The sequence below is a fragment of the Hermetia illucens genome, chromosome 5, assembly GCF_905115235.1.
Source record: "Hermetia illucens chromosome 5, iHerIll2.2.curated.20191125, whole genome shotgun sequence".
NCBI lineage: Eukaryota > Metazoa > Arthropoda > Insecta > Diptera > Stratiomyidae > Hermetia > Hermetia illucens.
The window spans coordinates 302028-310234 of record NC_051853.1 but is presented as its reverse complement, the minus strand read 5'-3'; positions in this window follow the sequence as shown (position 1 = coordinate 310234).

Genomic DNA, 8207 nt, shown 5'->3' with positions numbered 1-8207 from the left:
GGCACGCGCGGAGACTTATCACGAACTCCGTCGAGCGGAGGAGCGAAAGGAAGCCTGGGAGAACCAACAAGTCTGTGAACTAGAAAAGTACAGGGAGAAAACGCACCAGGCGCGGAAGTTTTACCAACAACAGCAGGATGAAGCCTTATACACCTCGATGCTCATACTGCAGAGATAAAGAGGGAAATCTGATTTCCGACAGAATGGGCATATAGGAGCATTGGATTGAGTATTTTGATAAACTGCTCAACAACCAAAATATCAGCGAGTTGGAGGTCCCGCTAGCTGCTGACGACGGACAAATGCTGCCACCACCATGGAAGAAACAGTACGTGCAATCCACCGGCTTAAAAACCATAAGTTGCCAGGACCCGATGGAATTACAGCCGAACTGGTTAAATATGGGAGCTACGAACTACACCAAGCGATTGATCAACTTATGCTCAAGATGTGGGACAGCGAATCAATGCCTGATGACTGGCAACGAGGCATTATCTGTCCCATACATAAAAAGCGAGATATCATATAGTGCAGCAATTATAAAGATATCACGTTGTTGAATACCATCTATACGGCATTCTCCGCCGTGCTGCTAGGCCAGATAGTATGGGCTATCCGGCCTAGCAAGATAGCGGAAAAGTACAAATGAAAAAACATGCGTAGAAAGTTCTTTACATAATATAAACACAAAACCCTTATACCCGAAGTGTCAACTTCTGGTATTTCGATTTGTTTTCCTTTCGATAAAATCAACTATGTACATTTTCGAAAATCACAGTGAATAAATTTGAACATCCAGGACTAACATGACATTACATTGTCATGATAGTTGTAAATGGAACAAACTATCTAGCACAGAGAGAGTAGTAAAAGTGCTCAAAATTCGTTCATGTTATATGCCAAATTTTAATAATAGTAAAAATCACCCGAAAATTATTTTTTATGCACCGTTCGAAGAAAACAGCCTGATCACGTTACAGTTTCTAATCCGATCGGCGATAAATATGTGATGAGGTCAAAATGGACCCCACCGTTCGCATTTTGGGTCTAATATTTATATTTTTTAATTTATGGGGACGCTCATTTAAGTAATCTGATTACGTCAAGTAATCAGTCTTGTGTCTGCGGGGTCCTGCATCATGTCCTTCTTAGGGATAAGGTAGGTAATCCCCGCAGTGAGAAAGGGTGGAATTTCCTTCGGCCGACTCATGACCTTATTTATGCTGTGTGCCAACCGACTATGTACGCTGGTAAATTTCTTATACCAGAAATTCTGCACCCGATCCAGACCTGGGCCCCTCCAGTTCTTCGAGGTGTTTATGACTCGTCGAACTTCCTCTTCGGTAACATCCGCAAAATTCATGCCAGACATATTGGTATGGCGGGTGCCTTCGCGGTGATCCACTCATCATGCTTAGCATGCTGGGCGGTTAACCCCCAAAGTTCAACCCCGTATTCTTTCGCTTCCGTTACCGAAAACTGCATTGTCTGGACGCTCTGTTGCGATTTGTTGAGAGATCTGAAAAAGGTCCGCTGGTTCCTCGTGTATGTTGCATTCTGGACATGTCTGGAATAACTTTCGCCATACCGTCGTAACCGACTGCATATGACAGAAAGTTTCTGGTTTAGTGTGTCCAGAATTTCAACTACGGGTGTCTCACTGGGGATGGCATAGTTCCGGTAAACCCTCTGCACTTTATTTCTCACCCGTCTGCTGGCGTTGCCAGTGCTGATCTGAATCAGTTTAGCAATGTCCTGCTTTAGTGAGTCCCGCTGACATTCCAGACGAATTTTCCATGGTGCATCTCTTTTGTCACTCAAACCAATAACACAAAAGAGAGTCTTCTGACCGTGCAATCTGATAGCCTTAACTGTACCAAAATACACAAATGATTGTAGTTGCCGTAGCGACATATCAGCACACAGGCGAGATGCAATCTCACCATTGATTTGAGATAGAATTCCCGGAGTCGCTGGAGATGCATAGAGCCTGGAAATACTTGGTCTATTCAAAGGATCCATTTCCGAGAATTCTATACACACTCTTAGGAATTCGTCGCGAATCTCAGCGGAAAACTCAGCTGGAGGGTGGAGAAAAGTGCTTCGGCGAGTACTGAAACTGTTGACTGCAGTGCGGCCTGGTGTTGTTGATGCCATCGCCTCTGCTCCCATCCACTCTCGGTCACCAGTTTCCGCGGTAACCTCAAGTCGAACACGCTCCCTGATGATGGCTGGGATTGTGTCGCAGCGAGTTATAAAGCGGTACTGATCTGTGTCACGTGTGCGAATTGCCGGAAAGGCTCGACGAATCTCTGGTGCAACAAGGAGTGGTAAGATATTGTGCCCGCCTCCGCCGTTATTTCGTAGTAGGAGCGGGTGATGAAGAGGTTCATTTTTTCAGTCCACTTCATCCGCTGCCTACGCGAAGCTGCTGAAGTGGTCACCACAGATTGTGGCGAAACAGCTGCTGCTGGCGAAGCAATGCTCCTGGTCGTTGTGGCGCCTAGACATTGAACCGCCCCACGACGTTTCGGTTTGGACGCCATGCTGTCCATTACGGGAGCCCGACCCAGTCACCAGGCCAGAAGGAAATAACACGTGCAGTCGGTTTTTTGAAAAATCTACATAATAATGAAAACCCCATTTTATCATCGCGGAAAACTCCTATCGACGTAATCGGCAAAATACTAATAGGGTCGGGTACTGCAAATTTATCGGGCAGGAGAAATATATCACTTTATATGTCTTTTTCTGCTAAAAGACAACTATTGCTGTCTAATATATACCGTAATTATATGTACATTCAATGCAGCAATTGTTACTTTCTCCAGTCAGTCCCTTCAGGAATATGGAATCAATAGAACATAACAAGGTTTTCCTAATTCTGTCTTGGTATTTTACACATTTATTTAAAATAATGCAATTATACTTGGTGAGAATAAATCTGATTTCTAAACATACCAAATATTTATGTTTTACTTGCTCTCACTTCATCGCTAAGAGATTTATTTAAAATTCACCAGTCGTATCTCGGATCCTGTTGGAAAAAAAGATAAAGGGTACTCTAGTTTATTGCATAAAATGTAAAAAGTGTAGGGGAAAATTGGGCACGTTTTAGACGTGTAAATCCCTAGAGTGTAATAAGCCTCAGAAAAAGCTTTCAATGCTTTTCGACTTTTTGTGTATATTTCTGTGCATGTTTTCATCTGGACCAACATTTATATTGAGCGTTTATATGCTTAGATAGATATATGTATATTATTTAAACATACATTCATTCACTTTCATATGTATACATATATGTACGTATTTATGGTGGTATCTTAATCAGGGGCGACAGCCTAAGGCGTTTTCAAGGAAGCTATACTTCTATTCACATTCAAATTTATTGTTCTTGTTGAATTTTCAGAAGCGAGTGCAACTTTTTTTTCGATTTGTATTCTAGAGCTTCACCGTCGTGCTTAGTTGTTATTACAACGGCACAGAAAAGATTTTGTGGAACGTTTCCTTTTTAAGACGGAATATTTAATATGTCTTTGACTTGATTGAAAGAATGGAAAGAAATTACTGAAATAAAGAGCAATTTTAAACTTCTAAAGTCTCATATATATTGTATATATATATATATATATATATATATTTTTTTATGGATGGAGGTGGAAATCTTAGAAAGACGCTGCTGCGCCAGGTTGCAGCAGTGTGTGGGGTTCACACCCACTAAATCCACCCCCACTCTTCCGCCCCTCTCCGCGGGACCACCGTGAAGTATTACTTCGCGGGGAGGCTCTGGTTCGCTATACCAGCTCGTCCATGTTACGTCTTCGTCGCGCCGCCTTCCGAGCTCGATCCAACTCCAGGAGTTTTGTCTGCACCATGGCTACTACCTCATTTACCGCCATCCAGTTTTCCTCCGACTTCAACATCTCTTCCACCAGGTTGGAGGGCTCGATGTCCGTCCCTAAGATGCTGTTCAACCTCCTTTTCTGCAGCAGAAATCTGGGACAATGGAGCATAACGTGCTCCGGGTCCTCGAGTGTAGCACCGCATTCAGGACAGTTGGGAGACTCGTCCAACTCGAAGCGATGCAAGTACTTCCTATAGTCACCGTGTCCTGTAAGGAACTGTGTCAGGTGGTAATTCAATTCTCCGTGCTTTCGGTTGACCCATTTCTCGATACACGGGATCAATGCATGGGTCCACCTGCCCTTGTCGGAGTTATCCTATCGTTGTTGCCACTTGCCACACAACCCTCTCCTGATGGCTTTTTGGAAATCCGCATTCACCCCGGCTGGATTTGCCTTCCGTTTTTCGTAGAGCCAGTGTGCCTCGCTCGCTAGAAGATCTATAGGGATCATTCCTGCGATAACACACACTGCCTCCGTCGACGCCGTCCTAAATGCCCCTTAGCGCAATTGGCCGGTATGCCGAACATATCTTCCTCCGGTTGACAGCGTGGTTCAACGCTCCCGCCCAGACAGGGGCCGCGTATAGCAGGATCGACCTCAGCACTCCCGCGATGAGTAGCCTGCGACTATACTTCGGCCCTCCCACGTTAGGCATCATCCTTGCAAGGGATGAGCTGGCATTTGCTGCCTTTTCTCGCCCCCCAGGTATTTGACAACCGATTTTGAGACGACCTCACGATTACCAACCTGGATGGTAACCGTGTTGTTCTTCTTACGGTTGGTAATGAGGACCGCCTCCGTGTTTTCGTCCGCCAGGTCCAGCTTGGCCATTCGTAACCATGACTTGATGATATGAATGGCTTCATTTGCATAAAGCTCCACGTCCTCGGGATGCTTTGCAATTGCAACTACCGCCAAGTCGTCCGCAAAACCAATCAGCGTTGTCTCCTCCGGCACGCGAAGGCCAAGCACTCCGTCGTACATTATGTTCCACAGCAGCGGTCCCAATACAGAACCTTGAGGCACACCTGCTGTCACAATGTACTCTTTCGGCCCGTCGTCCGTCTCGTACCAGAGAAGTCTGTCCGAAAAGTAACTCTCGATGAGCTGAGCCAAGTTTTGACGTCCAGCGTTACCAGAGCACAGCATTTGCCCATGGCCATTGCATTTCGAGCCAATTCCACGACATTTGCTACTGCATCGACCGTAGAACGGGCTCGCCGAAACCCATATTGCCGCTCTGAAAGACCACCCGCAAGCTCGATGAATGGGAGAATATATATATATATTCGAGTGGAAAGAAAGTCAAGAGGCAAGATAACTTGCAGTCACATAAGTAACTACTGATTGAAACTTAGGTAACTAAAATATTCGAAACAGGTCGTTTCAACGAGAACGCCGAACAGTAATTTTTCACTAACATATTTTATTTTCAAATAGCGTCAATTATCTGAATTCATATCGTTTTGATCACCCACATTCCCACTAAAGAATGTTGTGGCCGTAGTTACCATTAGGCCTTCTTCATTTATGCATCCGAAATGGATGAAGGTGAGATAACAAGTTTTCATTGTAAACTAGCCGCACTGCAGAGAACTAAACTGAATGCAGTTCTTACTATGCTTTCTGATTTTCAAGTTCCATAAATCTGTTTGGTAGAAGATATGAAGTCATCCTGAAACGTAGAGAAAACTTGGAAGTTTTCTGTACCGATGGCTCAAAAACAGGAGGCAGGAGTTTACCTCTCGAGTAAAAACGAGAAGTGGGCTTTCCCTTGAAACAATATGCAATGGTTTTTCAGGCCGGATTGTATGCCAAAATGGTTGATTGACGAGTGGCTGAAGGACACATGCATCGTAAACTGCAGCGACAGCCAGGCTGCAATGAGTAGTCCTTTAATCACCTTGAAAATCGTTCAGGAACGTAAGAATTCTATCTCTAGATTCAATACAGTGGAGCTACTTTGGGCATTGGTTAAGGCTGTCTTCGAAAGCTGAGAACAACGTTTGCCTGTCAGAACCTAATATTTATCCTGTCGAAAAATAGCAAGACTTACAGAAGTATTATGGGCATTCTGACTGTCCATCATGTTCAGAATAGGAACTTGTACTTCCTGTGATAAGGAAGCGGATCCAAGAAGCATTTTCTATGTGAATGCCCCGCCTATGGAGCCATTAGATATCAGATCTTTGGTGCTGATCTACTCCAGGTGGAGCGGATAGCATCACATCCACTAACGGAAATCCTGCGATATATAAACGAATCTGTGATATTTTGTTAGACGAGGGATGCGAGTACAATAGGCCCGTATGGTCTTCGTGCCCAAAGATTATGCCTTTCCCCTGCCTCAAACACACCCACAAGCATGTTAAGGGGTTTATATGGGCCCGCTATGTTTGTGAGCTGGCAGCGTTCTATTAGAACGTGGTCATATGGTTGAAGTGGCTCCATCAGGAGAGACCCACGGTTACTATCAGCGACCATTTCGTGTGACACTGCTAGTATGGGAACCTGAATATGGACTTCGTGATTGTTTGGCTATTAAAATCTACAAGTATAGATCTGATATCAAACTTGGAGCAAGCTTAGAGGATTCGTTGCATTGCCTCGTAGAAGGTATTTTTCTCCGACTCTGCGGTGTCCTCCATAGACGCCTGGACATTAATAAGACATGTTTCGCAAGCGCAGAGTGCATAGCCTTGGTTTACGTTTTCAAAACCGATGGCAGCTGGTTTCAATTTTCGGTTGACTCAGAAAACTACCCCATTCATGCGACTTACTGGATCGTCGCTTTCGCTTCTTATTCTAAGAAGTCTATTCATCTCCGAAAGATTATTGAGTCCGGTCGTTGTAATGACAATTTGTCGCCCAAATTACCAGTTCGAATTTTTAGGTGGTACGATAACCAAGAGCGCTTATCTCGATTAAGGAACATTTCATTGCGCTAGTTTTAATTGAACCATTAATGAACATAATAAAAGCAAACATCAGCGTTTAGATGAGGTGCAAAATTTCTAAATGATAATGGTCATGCTGGAAAACGTATAAATGAAATCATTAGCTAGTCAGAGTAATTAATTTTCTGCATTACTTTCTCTCTAATCTGGCTTTGCAATAATGCTTCGATTTTAATGAGGCCCGCATATCAGGGGTACAAAAGGCCTTTTTTCAGTGCACACTTCCGATATGATGTGATGGCATCTATTTATCCGCTCGTATCCCGAGAGTACTTTCGTTAAGCCCCACCTGGCTCACGCGCTAAGTATCAAATCATATGCTGCTACTAACAGCTAGCTACATACATAGTAGAATGCATGTACATATTACGGGAGCGGAGTTTGAATAAGTGTTGAATCCTGAATTCTAAGTTGTTTGTCCGTTGCTACCCCTAATTTAGTGGCGAAAGTAATGGTAATTCAAATAATACTCTTTTGTTCCAATTCCTGCGTCGATTAAACTGTCGATTCGCATCTCTTGGGATAAAAGAAATGAATTTATTAATTCAAAATCTGACTACGATACGGGGATGTTTGTCGACATACGTAGTTCATGAATTTTTAATGAACTGAATTTATGAGGGTTCGATATAGATATACACCCACGCTCATAGGAAAAGTCTATTTCATCTTGTTATCATTATTATCTTGGCTAAAAATCAAACAAATTATTCACTGAGGTGTTAATATCTGTTAAAATTCTGTTTCGGTGTACCTAAAATGATTTTTTTAGTAGTGTAAATAATGTTATGTTAAAAGATTTTGTTTTTAAGGGAATTGTTGCATTCTACTAAAAAGGCACTTTGGTATGGTAAAATTTTCATGTCAAAAGCAGGGAAAAAAATTTTTTATGTGGAAATTCGTTTTCTTTCGAAATTTTTAATTTTTTTCTCTTGATTTTATTGCAGAACGCTTTGTGGTGGAGAAGGCATGCTTTCACATATCTTTTTTATTAGTTCTGACGAATTATATATATTGTTAATTATAGTTGGATTTTTGTCAAACTTTCCAAAAGTGTGTACTATGTTGTTGTTTATAAAAGCACCTCTAGAGTAAACTTAAGGGGTTTTCTGGAAAACTTCTAAAATAAGGTAATATGCTATTATTGATTTTGTTTGAGTAGGTATATATTATATATTGTTATGTTAAGGGGAAGTCGCATCGCGTCATTAAAGAACTGTTTCCAGAACGTGTGTTGGGGTTTCATTACACTCAACACAGAACCTGTAGGCAGTGTTCGTAGATATCTTTTGGTTCCCTAGTTGATTTTTTAACCGTCAGTGACCAGTGGGGATTCCTACTGTGA